The 22,833-nt window shown below is 38.3% G+C and overlaps 1 protein-coding gene and 1 pseudogene across 1 annotated transcript in view; one reads left to right on the plus strand and one right to left on the minus strand.

Annotated features, from left to right (window-relative positions):
* PIBF1 (progesterone immunomodulatory binding factor 1) overlaps window positions 1–22,833 on the minus strand; it is a 311,116-nt gene that overhangs the window by 199,891 nt on the left and 88,392 nt on the right. The window lies entirely within an intron of this gene.
* LOC102851352 lies at window positions 2,471–3,554 on the plus strand (annotated as a pseudogene).

Raw genomic sequence — 22,833 nt, forward strand, 5'->3', positions numbered from 1 at the left:
TTCTTTTAATACTTCCTGGATCATTTAATATTCTGCCCAAAGCATCCTTGATTACAGCAACTCTAGGTTTGAATCTGATCTGACCCAGTTATTCCATTGCTTGGAATATACATCAAGAAAATAAGATCTGAGGCTCAAATGGAAACTTGTACACCAATGTTCATAGAAGCATTATGCACCACTGCAAGAACATGGAAACAGCCCAAATGTCCAACCACAATCAAATAGATTGAGAAGTTGTGGCACATTCACACAATGGAATAAATACTAGGCAGCATGTAGGAGTATTGATTTTGTAAATTACTACCTGAGTATTGATTTTGTAAATTACTACCTAACTTGAGAGGGTCTGGAAACCATTATGCTGAGTGAACTAAATCAGTCCCACAAGGACAAATACTGTATAAAAATCATTATTGTAGAATGAGTTTGAGGATCCAAGTGTGGGAGAAGGGTGGGTGTAGGAGGGGGCGCATGGAGGGTGGGGTGTTAATCATAGGGTTGCACAAATCAATGGGTGAGGGGTGAAGGAAATGGGAAGGATCTTTTGAGAAAAGCAATGCATTAAAACTTTGTATGTAATTAACTCAGTATAAAATGAAACAAAACAAAAAACACACCAAACAACAAACCGATCCAAAAAACTTCTTAAAGGTCATTTAACATAATGACCACATATTATAAATATGATAATATTACAAGGCAGTTATTTTCTGGCAAAAAGTAAAATATTCTGCCACTTCACGGAGATATTATTATAAACTTAATATAGTGTTACAAATGTTATTAAATGTATTTACTCAGATATTTGAGCTAGTCACTATGTTTGGTAATTGACTTACAATGATAAGCCATGGTATTTTTTTCTCTTTAGCAGCTTTATGGTAAACACAAACAATTAACCTGAAAATTCAATGCTGTAGTTGTTAGGTGTTGTCGAACTGATTACGACTCACACTGATCCTATGAATGACAGACCTCCACCTTGCCCCATCTTGTACCATCCTATCATCTCTGATATCCATTTATATGGTTATTGTGTCAATTCATCTCTTTAAGGGCCTTCCTTGTCTTTGCCGATCCGCCATCTTTCTAAGCATGATTTCTTTTTCCAAGGACTGGCTCTTCCTAACACCATGGTCAAAATATGTGATATGAAGTTTTGTCATCCCTGTGTATAAGGAGCATCCTGGTTGCACTTTCTTCAAGACATTTTGGTTGTTCTCTTGGCTGTTCAATGGGTTATTCAGTACTCTTCTACCACACTACAACTCAAAGACATCGCTTAATCTTCTGTCACTCTTAATTAATGTCCAACTTTCAAATACATAGCAAGTAACTGAAAAGACTACAGCCTGTATTAGATGCACCTTAGTCTTCAAAATGACATCATTGTTTACTATAGTACTTTGGAGAGGCCCTTAACAGCAAATTTCTCCAATGAGATACGTCTTAGTTCTTGATTACTGGTACCAAGGGGTATGGCTAACATTTACAAAAATGTGAATCCCAGAGGACTTAACTGTATCATGTGAACTGTATACTTAGACCAAGAAGTTGTCTGAACAGAGCAAAGGAACACCGCACGGTTTAAAATGAAGAAAAGTATGTGTCAGAGCCAAATCTTTTCTTCATACCTATTAAATCTGTTTATTTGTTTATTCGTATGTATAGGACAGCAGGAGGTATGGCCTTTAAGACATTCTAGAACATTATCCAGGGCAGGAAAGCAGACAACATGGTAGGCTATGAGAAGTGGTTTTGATCTTGGTGTCATATTTGATCCTTACAACAATCCTATAAATGTTTTATAAAAACCATGAGAAAAGTGAAGCTCAGAGACAGAAAATAGTTTTTAAATCCAGACAAAGCTTTTTTGATTTAGCTTAATACTTTCATGGTTCTTCCATGTGGTAGCATGAATTGTCAAAATCTATCCCATTTTCTTTAATCATTCATCAGCTGATAGTTGTGTTGTTTAGACTATTTGATTATTATAAGTAATACTGTGAAAAACATTCACTCATGTTCAAGTTTCTGTGCAGGTACATGTTTTTCTTTTTCTTGGATACATCTCTAGGAGATTGCAACTATATGTTTAGTTGATTATTTATTTTTTTTTTAGAACTGCCAAGCTATTTCCAAAGGAATAAATATCTTTACAGTCCAAGAGCCATGCTCTAAAGTGGATTTCTCCATGCCTTTGTAAACTTTCTTCCTTTCAAAATATCAACATCCGACTTTGAATGAGGCAGCAAAAAGAGTCTCCCATGAAAAAATTCACTCACTTAGTATTTTAACTACATGAAAATGTGTCTGTGCCTCTTAGGGCAACTGAGTTCACACATATAAATTTAAGAAAAAAATTGTGTATATTTAGAAAGACAGAGGCAGGAAGAGAACTCAGTTTCCAAAAAAAATTATAAAAGCAGGGAAACTCAAGACAGAAAACCAAAGAGACTTCAGCAAGATGGCCAACTGGCCATCACCAAATGAATTAGTGAACAATAGATGTCAGAGTGTCATTACCCAAGGGAATAAGAAGCCAGAAAATAGAAAAAAAAACAACGAAGAGAAGATTGAAAAGAGAAGCAACAGTGAAAGCAAAGACTACCAGCAAACAAAGTTCCATGGTCCCATTGAGTATGTTAGTGAAGACGGGGCTCAGCCAAGTAATCAACAAAAGAGAGCTAATCAACATAAATGGGTACCACTCCACTTAAATGATGTCAGTAAGAAGTGATTGTCAGGAAAGACCAGCATCCCAGAAAAGAAGATCTAGATGTCAACCTGAAGCAAGTAAAACAGCATTTATCAGCAGATGAAGTGATAAAAGAAGTCGGGACAGAGGAAAAAAGAAGCGATGAGGATGAAGTTTCCAGAGTGAGAAATGAGGGTGGTCATATCCAGAGTTCCTTTAGAGGATGAGAATGAGGATGGGGAAGAGGCCAAGGCCAGCCTTGACTGAATTTTGATTGTTCATATATTTATCGAGAATATGAAGAAGGGATAGACCAACCATTTCAAAAAGAACTGAATTCCAGAATGATGTATTACTATAATGATGTTACAGGTGTACAAGTGTATCCTGGAGAAAGGATGTTGCTTAAGAAGTATACTAAGCCCCAAATGATATATAACTTCAGTATAGAAAGTTTGTAATGAGACTTTTTTCTTGGAATAAAAACGGATGAGTAAGGTTTCTTGCCAATTTCCTTAAGTGGTGGTTTCCACCAGGTTCAGGTTCTCACTACAAACCTTTTGTAATCTAATCTCATTTTAAAGGCATTAAAAGGTAGCACAGAAGTGGAAACTGTGAATGAGAAGATGCAAAAAATAAACCCCAGAAAAACAAACAACCCCAACCAACAAAAAACAAAAAAAACCAAAACCCAACCAACCACCCCCCCCCCCTAAAGACAGAACCAGAAAAGAGGTCTATTTCTGGCCCTTCTCCACACAGTGTGCCATAAACAGACCTTTCTCGCCTCATTAATTACCCAGAATTTGTACCAGGTCAATCCTTTGGTTCTCACAGGGTGATGATCTACTGATGATATTGGTTGTGATTTGATCAGAATATGCAGTAGAATAGATGAATTACTGAAATGTCTATATAAACACTGGAACATGTCACCCTGCAGAAGCGAGGGCCACCAAGACTGTCTTCTGTTCTTGTGCAGGAGGTTGGACCAGCAAGTACTTGGAGTTAACCACCTTTGTGATGGTGGCAGAATGACCAGAGGGCTGCTCTTGCTTTTACAGGAGCTCCATCTGTGTGTAATTGGCCCAGGCGACAAGGCTACTTTTATTCACGACGGGAAAGCTAATTAGTACTATTCTCGAAACACTACAAGATTCTATCTTTTACTTACAGAGTTATATCAATATGGAGATATAGACTTGAATGACATTTCTCAGATTTTTAGGCCCTCACATAATACAGACGCTGTCATGATATTTCACATGCGCTCTAAGATTTACTAATTTGGATATTAAGGGTTAATAAATTTAAAAAAAAAAAAGAAAAAAGGCAAAAATATATTTGTGAACTCAATATCCTTTTTATATGTTTAACTATGAAACATATGTTTACTAAATGATAGAAATAAATGTCAGATACTTATAATGTAACAAGGACCTTAAAATAATTTGTTTTGAAAGGATTAAACTACAGCTTCCTTTTTTAATTAATTCAGAACAGTGTGGGTGATTCTAAAAGCAATACCGACTTCAAGTAGGAAAGTATTTGCTTCACCTGTTCTTCTTAGTCATTATATTGTCCGTGAAAGCTGCTATTACCATCAGTAGTCTCCTTCAACATTGAAAAGTTAAGTAACAATACGTGTTGCCTTTTATATATTTGAGAGTATAGTGCTTAAAAATTGATATTCTTAAAACCCAAATGATAATTCCAAAGGACTAGTAAGTTCTCAGTTTGTTTTGACAGTGAAAGAATCTGCCTCAAATCATTATACCTTTGTAATCATTATAATTATTTTAATTTGTTAAATTGAACTCTGAACATGTTGAACAAACTTCGGGGCCACAAAGCAGCTCCAGCACTGAGGGACGGATGAAGACAGGAGCACAGCCTGACAGTTTCAGGTAACTCCCTAGTACTTGTTTTGCTAGATTAACATTTTACTCTCATGACTCAGACTTCTCATCTCATCCTCTTAATCTGAGTTTTTTTATTAAAATGAAATCTTTCCTGTTTAACAATCTAATAAATTTAAAAGATGCTATAAAATAAAAAGACATGAGAATACCCAGTCATTCTTAGTCATCCCATGATAGGCCCCACAATTGGCTAGCTTTGTCTTTGTGCTACATTTACAACTAGCTTCTTCATTTTCTCTTATTTTGAAAGGATTAACCTGTAGCTTTCCTTTTTTCCCCTTTCTCTTATGTGTCACACACCATCACAAAAAAGGGATAAACATTTTAAAATGCAATTTTCCTCATAAGAACTATTCTCTACAATAGAGATTTCTCAGACTCTAAGTACAAGAAAAAGGGTTAGAAGGTCAAAAGTAGCTATTATGTTGTTATGGTTGTTAGGTGCCATGGAGTCAAATACGATTCAGAGTAACCCTGGCCTATCCAGTGCCATCCTCATTGTATCTGGCACATCTGAGCCTCCTGCAGCAGTCTTTGTGTCATCTCATTGGGATCTTCCTTTCTTTCGCTGATTCTTCAGTTTTCCAAACATGAAATCCCCTTCTGAGGAAAGGCTTTGCCTAGCAGCATATGCAAAATATGAGAGATAAAGCTGCACCATCTTGGCCTCCAAAGAGCACTGTGGCTGCACTTTCTCCAAGAAAATACCTGTTCTTTTGGCAGTCCATGGATAGTTAGTATTCTTCTCCAGCATCACAACTCAAAATCGTTAATTCTTCTTCTGTGATCCTTATTCATCGTCCAACTCTCCGATACATAGCAGATGACTGAGATGACCAGGGCCTGAATGAGGCACACGACATCATTGCTCTTTAGTATCTTGGCGAGGTCCTCGATGGTAGACTTATCCAATATAATACGTCTCCTGATTTCCTGACTGCTGGTACCAAGAGTGCTGAATGATGATCCAAGCAAGATGAAACCATGAACAACTTCAATCCTTTCTCAATCTGTCATGATGTTGACTGTTGGTTCTGTGGTGAGGACTTTTTCTTTGCTGATGTTGAGATGTAATTCATACCAAAGGGTATACAGTTCTTAGTCTTCTTCAGTAAGCATATCAAGTCTTCCTCACTTTCCACAAGCAAGGTTGTGTCATCTGCATAATACAGGCTGCTGCTGAGTCTTCCTCTGGCCCTGCTGTCTTATTCCTTGTCACAGAGAATACTCATTTACATGCTTCAACTAACAGGTGCCACCTTGGACATGCTCACCAGTCTATGCCAGGAAATCTGGAGAACAGCCGCCTGGCCGACTGACTGGAAGAGATCCGTATATGTTGCCATTCAAAGAAAGTGATCCAATTGAATGTATGAGAATTATAAAACAATACCATTAATATCTCATGCAAGCAAAATATTGCTGAAGATCCTCCAAAAATGGCTAGAACAACACATTTGTCTGGTAACTGCTGGAAGTCCAAGCTGGGTTAGAAGGCTCTGTGGTACCAGGGATATCATTGCTGACGTCAGAGGGATCTTCGGCAAAGGCAGAAAATACAGGAAGGATGCCTATTTGCATTTTACTGATGATGCAGAGGCATTTGACTCCGTGGATCATAAAAAATTATGGCTAACATTCAGAAGAATGAGCATCTCAAAACACTTAAGGATGCTCATGAAAAATCTACACCTAATCAAGAAGCTGCTATTAGAATGGAGCAAGGAACCACTGCATGGTTTAAATTCAGGAAGGGTGTGCATCAGGGATGTATCCTCTCTCTATTCCTATTCAACCTGTATGTGGAGCTATTACGTAGGGAGCTACAGAAGTTAATCCAGAAGAAATGTTCGCAGGCTACAATGAATTAAACTCCAAAGTAGCATATTGTGCCGTGTTGAGAGATAATTACCGGGAAAGCATGAATAATCAACATTTAGTCCTCATAAATGGGAGAACACATTTGAACAAGAGCACAGGACAAGATATTAAACAACAAAGGCTTTTAATATAAAGTAATATAATATTTATACACGCAATTGTCACAACTGGACCATGGTAAGAAAAATAAAATTTAAAGTATAAGCAGAGAAGACAGAGGAAATACTTGCTATAGGTTCCCTTCACCCCCTTGCTATTGTGATGTACACAGCTTATCCCTGACAATATTACCCTTGAGTAATAAGGTCAAAGACTAAGATAATTATTAACTTTTAAAATTTTATCTGCTTTTTATTATAATGAAAAGCAATACTTGATCTTTGAATTCTGTACACACACACAGTTCATGACTAATGTTAAATTAGACATTTATTCTGAACCCATTTACCTAATCTCCTTTGGTAGACCAGCATTCTAAGACAAAACATCCCTAAGTAACGCAGTCAATGGTGAAGTTCATGTCATCATTAAGACCAGGAAATGGTTCTTGCGCTAGGAAGTTTGGTTCTTGGGAAGTCAGGCAGTATAGTGGCCTACACACAGCAAGACAACTTTATGCAGGAAGTAGGACCTTGCCCTACGAGAGACTGCCAAAAGGAGCTCAGCAAAATAGTTAAGGTCTCCAATTAATGATAAGGTTCCAGGGAAGGATTTTTAATCTTAAAGCAGTAGGCGGAAATACTTCATGTGCAGAAAGTATGCAAAGGAACTCTAGGTTCAATACAGAGAAGTTACTTGAGAGCAAGAAGTGGGACAGAGACTGGCGACAAACTCAGCAGATTTCAAAGGAGTGATCTGAAAACCAGATAGGTCTTAGTCTCCAGAGAGGGAGTAATCAATTAATTCAGCTGGCAAAACTGGTAATAATAACAAGAGCAGAATTTGTGACATTCCTAAGGAATGGAGAAATTCAGTGGCAGTTATCTAGGTGTGATCCAGTCCAATTTTGTTCTGAGGTCTCAGAACGGTCTTTCTTCCATTCGTTTAAAGACAGCCTCAGTGAAATGATGCTCAATTCTGTTTGAATTACTCATCTGTTGGGCTAATAACGAGTTATACCTTCACTACTCTGTGCCTGGAGTTTTTCTAGTTCCAGGCAAAAGAATTCTTTTTCTTCCTATTTAACTACATCTATTTTAGGTGTGCACCACAAGTTTAAATGCTGCTGGGTGAGCCACTTACTAAATGATAGCTAAACAGACCATAAAACTAATGTACTCCAAACAAGAAAAGACAAACTAACAAAGAAAGCCCCCACTTGTTTCTTTGGATTCTGTGCTTTTATGGCTAAGGAAAAGCTAGGATAAAGAGACTCAACCTTAAGTTTTAATTATCTCTAAAGATTATTTTCCTTTTTTTATTATTTTTATTTTTGTGTGCGTGTACCGTCAAATCAGATCTGACTGGTACAGGAGGAGATTGTCCCTCCTTCCCCGGCAGAGCATCTGGTGGATTCGAACCGTGGGCCTCTGGGATTATAGTTGCAGTTCCTTGCCACTAGGCCACCAGAGCTCCCCATAAAGATTATTTTCTTATTCCAGATGGTAATGCATTAATGATACATTTAAAGCAAAGTATGTGGTATCACCATACTACTAACAATATGTTTGACTAAAATACATTTTTTCGTTGTTTCTTCTTTAAAAATTGCTACACATTATTAAGTTTCCATTAATCAGAACAGTCAACTCCTCACCAGCTAATTTGTTTAAAATATTTGTATGTATCTACAATGTGCTAGATACTACAAACAGCGTCAGCATTCCCTAGAAACTGCAGTCCAGCACTGGGAGAAAGACAGACAAGGTGACCTGAGTCTAAGTGCCAAGAAGTTCTACTAATAATGACTACTGATAAAAGCAATGGAAGCAGGAGTGGCATTCAATTCCTAAACCACATGCCTCTGGAAACTCTAAGAACTCTGATAAATGATGATAGCTCTAGAAAGGCTTCAAGTCTTTTGTTCATAGGGTCACTATGAGTTGCGCTTGACTTGACAACAACAACAACAAGAAAGCAATAGACAATGATAAACATATTAGTGTTATTGAAGGAAGAAAATGGTCATAATTGAAATTACTTCAAATATAGTACTATCAAATAATGACTTGTATCAGACAATATACACCACTGGAAGACAGATACAGGCCCTAAAAGTACCTACTCTGGTGATAGAAACTCTCATTTGGATCCATAGATTTTTGAAGTTTTGGGTGTTTTTAAAGTATAAACTAGATTAGGCAAGATGTCATTCTGCTGAATATGGGGTCATTATGAGTTGGAGTTAATTCTGTGGCATCTAATAATAACAACTACACACATTTATGGGTATCATGGATGGACATATCTAAATTTAATAAAGACACTGAGAATTCCAGATATACTTAAAAAGTGTACACTTTGAAGTGATATCACTGTAGGTAAATTTGTCTGGGAAATGTTAGAGAAGAAAGCTGTTTTCTCACACTTAGTTCTACTAAAAAGTAATTTGCCTAAAAAAAAAAGGAACGCTAATTCAATCCTAGTCATGGTAACTCAGGCGTTAGAGTAGAAGTGCTCCATGGGGTTTTCTGGGCTGTAATATTCATGGAAGCAGATCATTAGGGCTTAGAATACTTTCTGATATGAGAAATTTTAGAAACATAACATTGTTGTAGTTTGTCACTGTTATGGGCCAACGACTCACTTGTGACTCATAGGGACCCTATGCACAATCACCCTGAACCCTGTTCTATCCAGAGCCAGTCTCACTGTCTTTGAGACCCCCTACTCCCATTACATCAGTTGTATCAGCATCAATCTATATCATCCAGGGTCTTCTTCTCTTGGCCTGTCCCTCCACCCTTCCAAGCATCATGTCCTCCTCCAAGGACTGGGACCTCTTGGCAACATGTGTGAAGTATGTGAGACAGCACTTCAAAATCTTTGCTTCCAAGGAGAAGGCTGGTTTTACTTGATCCAGGACAAACTTGTTAGTTCTCTTGTCAGTCCATGGTATGCTCAATACTGTTCTCCAGCACCACAACTCAAAGGCATCGATTCTTCTTCTATCATCCTTAGTCATTGTCCAACTCTCTGATGCATAGCATACAACTGTAAAAAAAACATGGCCTGGATCAGGCACATCTTAGTCTCCAGAGTGATGTCACTACTCTTTAGTAATCCAGAGAACTCCCTGGCAGCAGATTTTCCTAATGCAATTCGTCTTTTGAATTCCTGACTATTTGTGCCTGACTGTGGCACCAAGCAAGCTGAAACTGTTAACAATTTCAATCTCCTCCTTCTATCATGATGCTGTCGACTGGCCCTGTGGTGAGAATCTTTGTCTTCTTGATAGTGAGTTTCAGCTATAGTGAAGACGAAAGTCCTTGATCATTTACAGGAAATGCTTCCGGTCCTCTTCAATTTGGGCGGGCAAGGTTGTGTCATCTGCACAATGCAGGTTGTTGATGAGTTTCCCTCAAATCTTGATGCCATATTCCTCCTCACAAAGTCCAGACTCCACAATGATCTGTTCTGCATACATATTGAAAAGATAAGGAGACAGGGTGCATTCCTAACATAATCCTTTCCTAATTTTGAACAACGCACTATTTTTTGGTTTTTTAAAAATCTGTTCTGACAACTGCTTCTTGATCCAGGTACAGGTAGGTCTTACATGAGCACGAACAGGTGTTCTAGGATTCCCATTCTTTTCAATGTTAGCTACAAATTGTCATGATCCACACAGTCAAATGCCTTTGCACAGACAAGGAAAGACAGACATTCCTCTGTTTTAGGCCAAGATCCATCTGACATTGGCAATGATGTCCCAAGTACCACAGCTTCTCCTAAACCCAGCTTGTATTTCTGTCGATGTACTTTTCCAGTCATTTTCCTTTTAAAGAGTTTTGGCTCGGATATATGTTTAAAGTCTCCAAACAATTTGCTATTATATCAAAGTAAGAGCTGAAGTCCTTACCACTGTATTGTAAACATCTGATCAAGTCAGTCTTTGGTGGGTTTACTTTTATTTTAGCCCATCAACAGTTTCCAATTATTAAAAGAAAAATTATAATTCAACATGTTGTTATGTGCCATCACATATTTACATAAAGGTAGTATACATTTATGTAAATTATTATCACCACTTACAATACATTTTAGGGGAAATTAAAAGGTTATAATCTAGATTAGTAACAGAATATACTCAAAATACCTCCTGAAATGGCACACAGGCATCTCAGTTCAAGCCCCATGGCCTTGGGTCAGTGTTCCCAAGTCCTGCCAATACTGGCTCTCCTGCCCCCAAGGTCCCAGCTCATGTGAGGTCTCCAGTTCAGTCATAGGTGTTGCTGCTGTAAATGGAGCTGGAACAAGAAGGGTGGCCTACATTCTCTTGCTTCTTTTTCAATGGTGCCAGTACAATACATGTTTGAGAGGCAGATTCTGTGAGAACTTTCAGATCAACCTTTAAAAATATTTTCAAATGCCTATACACTTAGAATGCAACTATGATTGCTATTTCTTCAATTACATTATTTTATACATGAATTGGGGAGGAAGGCAAATCACAATCTTCCATTATGCAGATTACATCCAATTTAATACAATGTAACCTGCATTTGACTGTGTGGAACACAACAAACTGCGGCTAATTCTAAGAAGAATGGGAATCCCAGAACACTTGATTGTGCTTTATGCAAAACTTATACTTGGACCAGTAGGTAGTCATCAAAACAGAGCATGGAAACATTGCATGGTTCAAAACTGGGAAGGGCGTATGTCAGAGATGTGTCCTGTCTCCACACTTTTCAATTTATATGCAGAACAGATTATCCAGGAGGCTGGGCTCTAAGAGAAGAAATGTGACATCAGGATTGGAGGAAGACTCATCAACAATCTGCATTATGTAGACAACACAACCCTGCTTGCTGAAATTGAGAAGAACCTGAAACACTTGCTACAGAAGGTCAAAGACTGCAGTCTTCAATACAGATTGAAGCTCAATATCAAGAAAACAAAGATTCTCACCACTGGGCCGACTGGCAACGTCATGAAAGATGGTGAAGAGATTGAGATTGTTAATAGCTTTAGTTTTCCTGGATCCTCAATCAACACTCTTGGCATCAGCAGCCAGGAAATTAAAAGAGGAATTGCATTGGGAAAGGCTCCCGTCAGAGACCTCTCCAAAGTTTAGCAATGGTGTCAGTCTGGTGACTAAGGTGCACCTGATAGAGGCCATGGTCTTTGCAATCACTTACTATGCAACAGAGAGATGAACAGTAATGAGAGATGATAGAAAGAGAACTGATGCCTAGCATGGACAGCTAAGAGAACAAATAGCTTTGTCCTGGAGAGGGATAAGCCAGGTTGCTCCTTGAAGGCAAGGATTTCTGAAGGTTCATCTGACATACTTTGGTTATGTTGAAAAAGGGACCAGTCCTTGGAGAGGGACGTCATACTTGGGAGAGTGGAGGGACAGCACAGGAGAGGAAGACCCTTGATGAGATGGACAGATTCAGTGACTGGGGTAATGGGGGTAGGTGTATTGAAGACAATGAAATTGGCAGGGTTTAGGGCTGTTGTACATGAGGTCACTATGAGTCGCAGTTGACTCGACAGCACATAACAACAATAGTCTGCCCTGCCAGTCAGTTGTGACTGTAGTGTTGAAAATCACTCTACATAATGTGGAGAGGCTCCTGACAGGAATATGCTGCATGTGAGAATGTTTTGGAGGCAGAAACATTTTACTTGAAATAGTATTCTGTTTATGCTGGTATTAAAGTACACAGAAAATATTTTAAAATTTTATTTTGTGCTTTAATGCTACAAGCCTTTTTATCAATTTTTAGTTACCTCTTACTAAAAAATGTTTAAAAATATATAAATATGTACTTTCACATAAAAAGGGGAAAGCAATTACAGAGTTTAAAAATATATATTTGGAATTATAAAAACCAAACAAACCAGCATTCTAGTAATTTCTGCTTTTTCTTTTTGAGCAATTTTCTAAACAGAAAAGAAAGATGACGGGAAACTTCTGAAGCTACTATACTATAAATGCCTGCAACAATAAATACTAGAGGTCTCAAGAAAAGAATTTAAAAGGCATAAGGGGTGTTTTGTCCAAAGGTCCCTCCCATTCAGATGACTTCTTCCACTAGTTGACTTCTCAGCTGTAATACTACATCTGTCATTTTTGGCTTACAAACTAATTCGTAAATGAATGTGTGAGATCTTTTTTTTGCTAAGTTAAAAACGCTAAGTATGTTTAACAACTGTACCATGGATTTATAAGAATTTCAAGCATGCATTTAGACTAATTCAATACATCTATCATATCATGATCAAATAAACTATGTAATGTCATTAAGAAAGTAAAGAGTATGTAGTAATATTTGGCTATCTTATGAAGGCAAAGTAGTAGTACTTTAGGTATGTGAAGATAAAAAAATACGTAAATGAAACAAATATAATGAAAGGAATGTTGCCTTAAAATAAATCAAAGCCCAGATGGGATTAGAGTATAACATTTTATGGTCTGTATAAGAAGCTTTCCCCCTCCTTTTGTGGCAACGTGACAACAAATACTTAGAATTCAGCTTGAACTATCCTGTGGGCCTAGAGTATTTATTATATTAGTGTTTCTCAGCTCTCCAGACTCTGTTTAGCATGGCTATAAACACATAATACGAAGTATTGGCATAAGTAAATTTGATTCTAATAGAGCCATAAAAACATTCTTATGGAATGATTTGATGAATAATCACACTAAGTCCTACAACAATAGCAGAATGGAGCCTAATCCTATTTTTGTTTTGTTTTCCCTTTCTGATTTTTCTGTAACATATAGCTCAAGGAGTGAACTCTGGTGGCTCCGTCCATAGAGTGGTGCTGCTAACTCCAGGGCTTGGATACCCAGCGGCTCTGCGGGAGAAGATGGGCAATCTCCTCTACTGTGATTTAGAGTCTTGGAAACCCAATAAAGGGTGAGCGTGGAGTTGGTTCTGACTCACTGGCAATTGGGGGGCTGGAGCTGGAGACAGACAGATAGCTCAACAAATGGAAATCAGCTTGCTGTGTTTAACTTTAAATGTGAAAGTCATCTATTATTAGGCCAGCGCTTTATTATTAACCAGCACAGCTTATAAAATGTATATAAAGTAGTGATCTGAAAACAGACTAAAGGCCTCTATGAAGACTCTGGAAAATTCTTAATTGGGGAATCCAGCAGTCTTGGTCATCAAGATTTGGGAAATTAAAACACACAAAGAAAAACCACACTGCCATCTGAGTCGATTCCAATTCAGGGCAAATCTCCACTGTGTTTCCAAGGCTGTAAATCTTAATGGAAGGAAAATGTCTCTTCTTTTTCTATGGATGATGTCATGAGTTTAACCTAGATCTGCTAAATAAATACCTCAGGGATGTTGGGTTCTAAGGAATTTAAATGACAATGAAAATACAAATAAAAGTGTTGAAACATTGCCTTGAACAATAAATAGATACATTTCTTGAGTGCAGGAATCTTGTCTGATCCATACCTGAATTTTGAGCAACTAGCATATCATCTGGTACATTGTAAATTATTAATAAATCTTCACCAGAGAAGTCAATGAGAAGGCTGGGTGGGAGAGTACATGGCCGACGGTGCTGCTAACTAAAGGCTGTATGTCACTATAAGTCAAAATCAACTTGAAAGGAGTAAGTTTGAGAGTTTGGCTTTAAATGAATTAATAAACTGAACCAAGAGTTTTAGGTGTTATACAATTTTAAATATTAAATAGATCCAAGCTGGGATGGAAAACCCTAAAACATCATAAACTGATCCAAAGACGGCCAGTCTCTTCTGAAAGATGACAAAAATAGTGAATTAATAAGATTCGTATTTCTAGGTTTAGGTGTCAGTAAGACGAAACAAATTATAGGGAGTGAAGAAAAGCGAAACCAAAATGATTATAGGATAGCTATAACTCAGCTTTAAGAAAGATTAAAGTGTCTAAAAATGTACAGTTTGACTAATGACTAGGTTAGAAGAAGGAGACATGACAACATTCTAAAATCATTTTAGAAACAGAAATGTAAGAGAAGCTAGAGTGATAGATGATAGGATATATCTAAATTCTCTAAATGAGTTAAAATTAGAGTTTATATATACTGGAAGTATAACTCACTAGCCTGCCCTGTAGAATGTAACACAGGGCATACGGAATAGGAACAGAGCAAGATAACATCCTGATGAGAAGAACTGTATCACATACAGTCTGCTTCTTCAGCTCTTACTTTCTCCCATTAGAGTTAATGACTATATAATTACTTATATTTTTCTGTGAAAGACTATTTTGGGATTTTCAGACAAGCAGATATTAAAAAGATTATGCCAGTTAGGCATCCAGTAAACATATTTTCTCCATGTTTACCTGATACGCAAAGGTATTAACTTCCAGAAAAAAAGCTATATACAAGAGTCTGAAAGTCAGAAACTGTGTAAGGCAGAAAACTGTGGGAAGGAAAATTCATTGAGTGAGTGTGAAATTTTAACTGTGAGGTGCCAATGAATCAACTACAACCCACTGATTCTATGAACAACAGATCTGAACTATCGTGTGCCACGCTCACCACCTGTGTGATATGTTCTAGCCCGTTTGTTATAGTCACTGTGTCAATCCATGTCATTGATGGTCATCTCCTGTTTCATGGACCTTCTACTTTCCCAGCATAATCTCCAAGGTCCGCGCTGATAACATTTCCAAAGTATGTGAGATGAAGTTTCACCAACTGCATTTTATCCAAGAGAGATATGTTTATTCTTTTTTGGTAATCTATTCTTCAACATCAAAATTCAAAGCCATTGATTCTTTTTTGCTACTCACTGTCTAACTTTATAAATAGGAAGCAACTAAAAATACCATGGTTCGAGGAGGCAGCAAGTTTTCCCCAAAGCAACCTTTCTTTTGATTTCTTGACTGCTGCTGCCATGAGTCTTCATTGTGGATCCAAGAAAATAAAGTTGCTGACAGCTTCAATCCTCTTCTCGTCTTTCCTGTTGCTGCCTACTGATCTAGTAGAGAGAGTATTTGTTTTATTGATGTTGAGATGTAATACACAGTGAAGGCTACAGTCATTAATCTTTAGCTGCAGGTCCTTCAAATCTTCACTTTTTAGAAAATTTTTTATTATTATTAATTTTAATGAAAGTTTACAGGGACTTTGGATTTCCATTCACTCATTGTTGCACTTTTCTCCCTGCACAACCCTCCTTGAGTTCACTCTTCTCTTTGAAAAGTAAAAGAAAAATTTTCATTGTTATACAATCCCTCCCCCCCAAGTCTTCACTTTTAAAAAGCAAGGTGTTGACTGCATAATAATATAATCCGCCTCTAATTCCTGATGCCACATTCTTCTCGATATATACAGCTCAGCTTCTCAAATTATTTACTCAGCATAGATTGAATATGGATGTAGAAAGGGCTGCTGCACACCTTGCCTGATTTTAAACCATGAAGAAGGGTTCTTAAAAGAGAGCTACAGGGGACTGGAAACAATTCTTGAGCAAAACCCTGTGAGACTGAAGAACAAGGCAGTCCCTTTGTTCTGACAGGTCACACAGGTCTGTACACCACAAAGCTCTGGAATAGTTGGTAGGAAGTTGTACTGTTGACTCAAAAATCTACTAGCAGCTACACAGGAGAAAATGGACAATCTCCTTCTTTGTGATTTATAGCCTTTAAAAATCCAGTTGGAGGGTCATTTGTGAGTCAGTCCTGACTTAATGACAATGAGTTAGATTTTTTTTTTTTTTAAGTTTCTTCCAAGCTAGCCATTTACGGCTAGAAACACACCAACATAAGAATAAAATAGCAAACTACCTAACATAAACCACGTTGTTGCTGTGTACCATCAAGTGGGAACCAATCCACAGATGACCCTCCAGTGGGTCTTCAGATGCAGTAATTGCATGGGAGACGACGGTCCACCTTTCTCCTGTGGGGTGGCTGGTAGATTCAAACCACATGCCTTCAAGACTGCAGTGCTGATACTTACCACTAGGCCACCAGAGCTAGGAGTTTAATAAACATAAACTGAAAAGTAAAAGTAATAAAAAAAAATCAAAATTTTTAGCACCCTTTATTTGTTGTTGTTGTTGTTGCAAAAAGCTTTACTGTTTCCCCTTGGTCCAAGGTTTAGGCTGGGAGCTTCTGGGTAGATAAGATTCTGCCACAGGGTGGGAAGAAGAAGCTTGCTGCTGATGGCAGGGCCAGGAAAAGGTTCCTTTGCAGGTCCCCACAGACCCCTAGTCATGCCTGAAGGTGAGTTACCCAAAGAGATACTCATCCAGCCAGGCCTGGGGGGCCGCAGTCTTCTAATATTGGTCAGATGGTCATTCATCTTCTTCATTAGTTTTACTTCCTCATCCAGGAAGCGGTTCTTCAGAAAGTCACACTGATGGGGGTCTGTGTGGGTAGAATTTACAGCACGCAGATCCAGAAGGACCTGGTTCAGGTGCTTCTCAAAGCCAGGGTACCTTCTATGGCGTCCAGGGTGCTCCAAATTCATCCTGGAATGGCTTCTCTATGTCTTGGAAGAGGACATGTCTACCAGGCTAGTTTTGCAGCTTCAAGAGATGCTTGGCACTCTCATTTCTCCTTTGCCAACTCAAGGAATAAGTGTCCCACACCTTCCAAGGCCACACCACCAGGCTGAAATAAAAATCCTGGAGATGTGGGTATAGAAAGCTCGTATGTTCTGCTTGACGTTGGCCTCTGATTCAGGGTAATAATTTTGGCAGATCTGAAAGTTCATAGTTGGTTGAGGATTTGGGACTATCAGCAACAAAAAAAATGGTGCCAGCTGGTTCTGAAAACAGAAAATGGCTAAGATGACGTTCCCATAGTTATGCCTGGAGAGGAGGTTGGAGGGTTGTCGGAGGCTGGCAGTGGGGAGTTACCAGATCTGCTCTGTCCAAACACAGCTGAGGTAAGAGACAGATCTGCAGGACGGCTAGAGAATTTCACTTTTTTTTTTTTTAAGAAAAAAAGAACTACCTTGTGAACTCTTTTCTGGAGTTTCACCTGTTTCCCCACATATTTCTCATAATCTCCCACCCTAGAAAGTGTTTTCTTTCTTTTCTCTGCTTCTTCTTTCGATTTGTCTTATTATTAGAACTATTACTCAAGTGAGGGATTTAGAGAGGGCTGAGAGGGAAAAAAAACAACACAACAGTTATAAACCTAAAGAAACCCTCAGAATTTGTATTTAGAGGGACTTCAGAGTGATGTTATTCCTGTAAAAAATATCAAACAATGAGGCAGGAAGGTATCTAGTATATGGGTGATTGTATATGTTTTCTTTTCTATTTGCATTTCATCATTTTCAAAGCCCTAACAGAGAATGTATGATTATTCTTTTTCTGGAGATGAAAAAAACCTGAGACAGAGAACAGTTGGTAACTTGTCCATGTAAGTAACAAGCTGAGATGTGCGCTCGGAGCTCATTTCAATCTCTTTGTTCTTATCCTACACTGTCCTGTATCTTAGGAGGAATCAGGAAAATACACAATCCAATAAATATGTGCAACTGTCAGGGATGAAAGAATCAAGGAAGAAATTACCCAAATTCCAAGATCAGGATTCAGATGACTTGTGGGATTGGAAACTAGACGTTAAATTGTCACGGTGCAGAGGCAGTGACACAACAGTTTAAATGAATGTATTTTAATATCTGTATGTTCAAATCTTTTGGCTATTTTGTTTTTCCAAACACAAGAAGGCTGTTTTTTCCTAGAGTTCTGGATTAAAATCCTTAATTAGAGCTGTATTTTGCAAATACTTTCTCCAAGGGTACAGCTTGCCTTTTCTTTTTTGATCATTTCTTAATTTGATGTTCAAATTAACAAGTTTTTCATAGTTCATATTTTCCATGCTTATAAAATCTGTGTGTGATTAACTTATAAAGATTTTAGATTTTAGAATGTTTTTGTGTGTCTTCAAGTCAGATGCGACTCACAGCTGACCCTCCAGTGGATTTTCAGGGACAGGAAATCACATGGGAGGAAACTGTCCATCTTTCTCCTACCAAGCAGCTGGTGGATTTGAATGATGCAGCTTTGGGATTGCAGTGCACCAGATCAGGATTACACCCAATCTACAAACCAGCTGGGGATAACTGTCATTAAGCAATAACGAATGTACCAAACAATAAACAAAACATCTCTTATTTAGATCTTCCTTATTTTCTTCTCAGCAGTATTTTATTGTTTTCAGGGTATAAGTTTTATACTCAATTAATATTCTGTTATTTTATTTCTCACGTGTTATTTTTATAATATTCAATTGTCATTTTTAAACAACGGAAGTTTCCAGTATCTTAGATCTTAGTTGTTTATTGCACTCTTCCCTCCTACCTCCTGAAAAAAAAGCCAAACTAACTGCCATCAAGTCAGTTTAGACTCTAAGAGACCCTTTAGCGAGATGGATTGACACAGTCACTGTGCCAATAGGGACCGGTGTATCACAGACCGTGAGACTGGCTCAGGACAAGGAAGCGTTCAGAGCTACTTCTCATGGAATGAGTCATAGATGGCGCCACAGCAAATGAAAACAAAAACAGCAGGGTTCCAAGGCTGTAAATCTCTTCTTGGGAAGACAATGCTCATCATTCTCCTGTGGAACAGCTGGCGGAGTCAAACTACTGAAGATGCAGTCTTTGATTAGCAGTGTAACATCCTATACAATAGGCCACTAGTATTGCTAGTACTGTTGTTATGCATTGTCGAGTCTACTGCAGATCATAGCAACCTTATGAACAACAGATCTGAACTGTCCTCTATTCTGAACCATCCTCTCCACCTCTGACACATCTGACTCCACTGCCACAGTCACTAAATCAATCTGTCTCATCTGAGGTCTTCCTGTCCTGTGCTGACCTACCCTTACAAACACAGTGTTCTTCTCCAAGGACAGGTTTCTTTTAGTAATATGCCCAAAGTAAGTCAGAGGTGGCTTCAAAATCCTAGCCTCCAAAGAGCAACCTGACTTGAACCTCTCGAGGACAGACCTGTTTGTTCTCTTGGCATTGCATGGAACAGTCAAATATTCTTCTCCACCACTATAATTCAAAGCCATCAATTCTTCTTCTATCACTCTTAAGTCACTGTCCAGCTCTCAAATGTACAGCAAGCAACTCAGAAGACCATTGCCCTGTCAGGAGCACTTTAGTCTCTAGATTGACATCACTTCTCTTTAGCACTCAAAGAGGTTCTTCACAGAAGATTTTTCCCAGTACAACTCATCTTTTGATTTCCTGACTGCTGGGTGTGGATCTGAGCAGGCTGAAATAATTAACAATCTCATTTTTTCCCCATGTATCATGATGCTGTCCATTGGCTCCATGATGAGAATCTGTTTTCTTGCTGTTGAGTATCAATCCACATTGATCTTCTGCACCAACCATTTCAAGTCCTCCTCAGTTTGGACAAACAAGGTTGTGTCATCTGCATAACGTAGGCTGTTGATGGGTCTTCGTCCAATCCTGATGCAGCATTCCTCCTCATAAAGTCCAGCTTCCCAAATAAGTTGTTTTGCACATGTATTTAAAAGGTATAGTGAAAGAATATACCCTTGATGCACTCATTTCTTGATTTTGAACTATGTAGTATACAGAACAGATTTTTTAATAAGAGAATATATTTATCTTCTGTCATTCAAAATGCCCAAGCTTTTTAAAATATGTTGTTATGTGCTATCGAGTCGCCTGTGACCCACAGTGACCCTATGTACAAAAGCCCTAAACCCTGCTCTATCCTGTGCCAATCTCACTGTCTCCAACAGGCCTACCCCCATTATCCCAGTCTCTGAATCAATCCAACTCATAGAGGATCTTCCTCTCCTGTGCTGTCCCTCCACCATCCCAAGCATGATGTCCTTCTCCAAGGACTGGTCACTCCTTACAACATGTCCAAAGTATTTCAGATGAGGCTTCAGAATCTTTGCCTCCAAGGAGCAGCCTGGTTTAACCCTCTCCCAGCTAAACCTTTTTGTTTCCTTAGCAGTCCATGTATATTCAATATTCTTCTCCAACACCATAGCTCAAAGGCATCAATTGTCCTTTTACCATCCCTAGTCACTGTCCAGATCTCTGACACATAGCAAGTGATTGCAGAGGCCATGGCCTGTATATATGCAAGAAAAATGGGATAAATAATTCTTTTTTTAATGTTGATCAGCGTTAACTTTTATTTGAGTTCATGTTAAAGATTTCAGATATAATAATGAAAATAATCAATCAGTAAATCTTTATTAACACTTATTATGTTGTGAATCTATTCTTATAATTTTTTTCTAAATAATCTTGCAGGCTAGAACTATGTAAAGTACTTTATTAGTAGTAGTAGTGTGCTTGTAGATTCTAGTCACACCATTTTTAGAATATGACTCAACATTTTTTCACATTAAAAAAAATAGCAAAGTAAGAAATAAAAACTGAGAGTTAATCAGATGAGACATAAAATCCTCACACGTAGCACAGTACCTGCCTACAAAAGATACTGGCACTTTACATTCCCATCAGAATTTCTTGGTACTTCATCCGGATTTTAGCAATGTTGACAATGCTCCAGATCTTATCACCAGGACTGACCTTCTTTTCAAGTTGAGACCTTGATTTTCATTTCTCTACTATATTCCTATACATGAACTTCAGGTTGTTTTGTTGTTGAGTACCAGTGAGTCGTAACTGACCCATAGCTGACCTTCCAGTGGGTTTTCAGAGGCAGTTAATCACACTGGAGGAGCCTGCTCATCATTCTCAGTCAGAGAGCTGGTGTACTTGAACCGTGTACCTTTGGGTTAGCGGTGTCATTCCTTGCTGTTGAGCTCTCACAGGAAACTCTGGTGGCCTACTGGTAAGAAGCTGAGCTGCAACCCTGAAGATGGTTTGAGACCACCTGCTGCTCTGCAGGAGAAAGATGGGCAATCCCCTCCCGTGTTATTAACTGCCTCTGAAAACCCACTGGAGAGTCAGCTATTGGTCAATCCTGACTCTATGGGACACAACAAGCCTCATAACTTTATTCACCCACGAATCATTTCTGCTTTCTAAGAGTTCTAACTCTAATAATGAAATCATAGCTAACCAGAAAATGTTGTAGGAATCACTGATTATCCTCTAAGAGAGATTTAAATTTAATTATTTATTGAATCTTAGCAATTTAACAATAAAACTAAAACCCCACTGTCCTCAAGGTGATTCTGGCTCATGGCTATCCTCCACTGCACGGCTGAGGCTGAAAAAGGGTGATAGGTCTTCATTTTTCTCTGGTGTAGTAGCTGGTAGATTTGAACTTCAGACCTTTAGATCTTTTAATTGGCAACCTAACACACAATGCATTATAAGGCATAACTCACTGCCATCAGAATTGTAATTATCAAACTAGATAACATTTGATATTTATTATATGATGAATGTGATGTGTTAAACTACTCACTATCATTCTACTATCTTTATTTACCACTCTCTTTATTTTAGAAACGAGCAAATGGATGTAAAGGTTAAATTCCTTTTGCAAAGGCACATTCCTACTAACAACAAAACCAGACTCATAACCTAGGCATCTATGTCTACAATAAGTACTTTTAACAAAAATTAACACGGTCTCTACTGTGTGCATTCTGAAGGATTTCCCTGAGCAACAGTGAGAGCCATTCTATTAAATGATATTTGCAGACATCCAAGAACTACTTTAATGCTCCATTGAAATAAACACTCCTCAGCATGAGGTTCCCCAAAAAGATACATGAAAAGGGGTTAGGAGCAAATGAGAAATAAAATTATGACTACTGTTAGCGAGTCCTGTGTGGAAAGTGTCAATTTAAAGCTCTCGGAGGCTGAACTGGAGGATATGGCAGGTTTAAAAGAGGCTGGTAAGCCCCAATATTCATATTAACATTGGCCGACTCCTGGAGACTAACCAAAGAAGAAAATTAAACAAATGTACACACACACACACACACACACACGTATATATCTATATATACCTGTATACATACACCTAATAATATATAGCAGGGGAGAGAGAGACAGAGTGCATGCTAACCGAAAGGTCACGAGTCTGGTGATGTTAATCGACCAGTAGCTCTGCAGAAACCCGATGACGTGCTCTGGAGGCTCAGTCCACAGTGAGTTGCACTGCTAACCCCAGGTGGTACCTCTCTGGTGGTGTGAATCCACCAGCCCCTTCTTAAGAGAAGGATGGACAACCTTCTCCTGTGCAAATGACAACTTTGC

Source organism: Elephantulus edwardii, unplaced genomic scaffold (genome assembly GCF_000299155.1).
Source record: "Elephantulus edwardii isolate Elephantulus edwardi_28Jun2011 unplaced genomic scaffold, EleEdw1.0 scaffold00023, whole genome shotgun sequence".
Classification (NCBI taxonomy): Eukaryota; Metazoa; Chordata; class Mammalia; order Macroscelidea; family Macroscelididae; genus Elephantulus; species Elephantulus edwardii.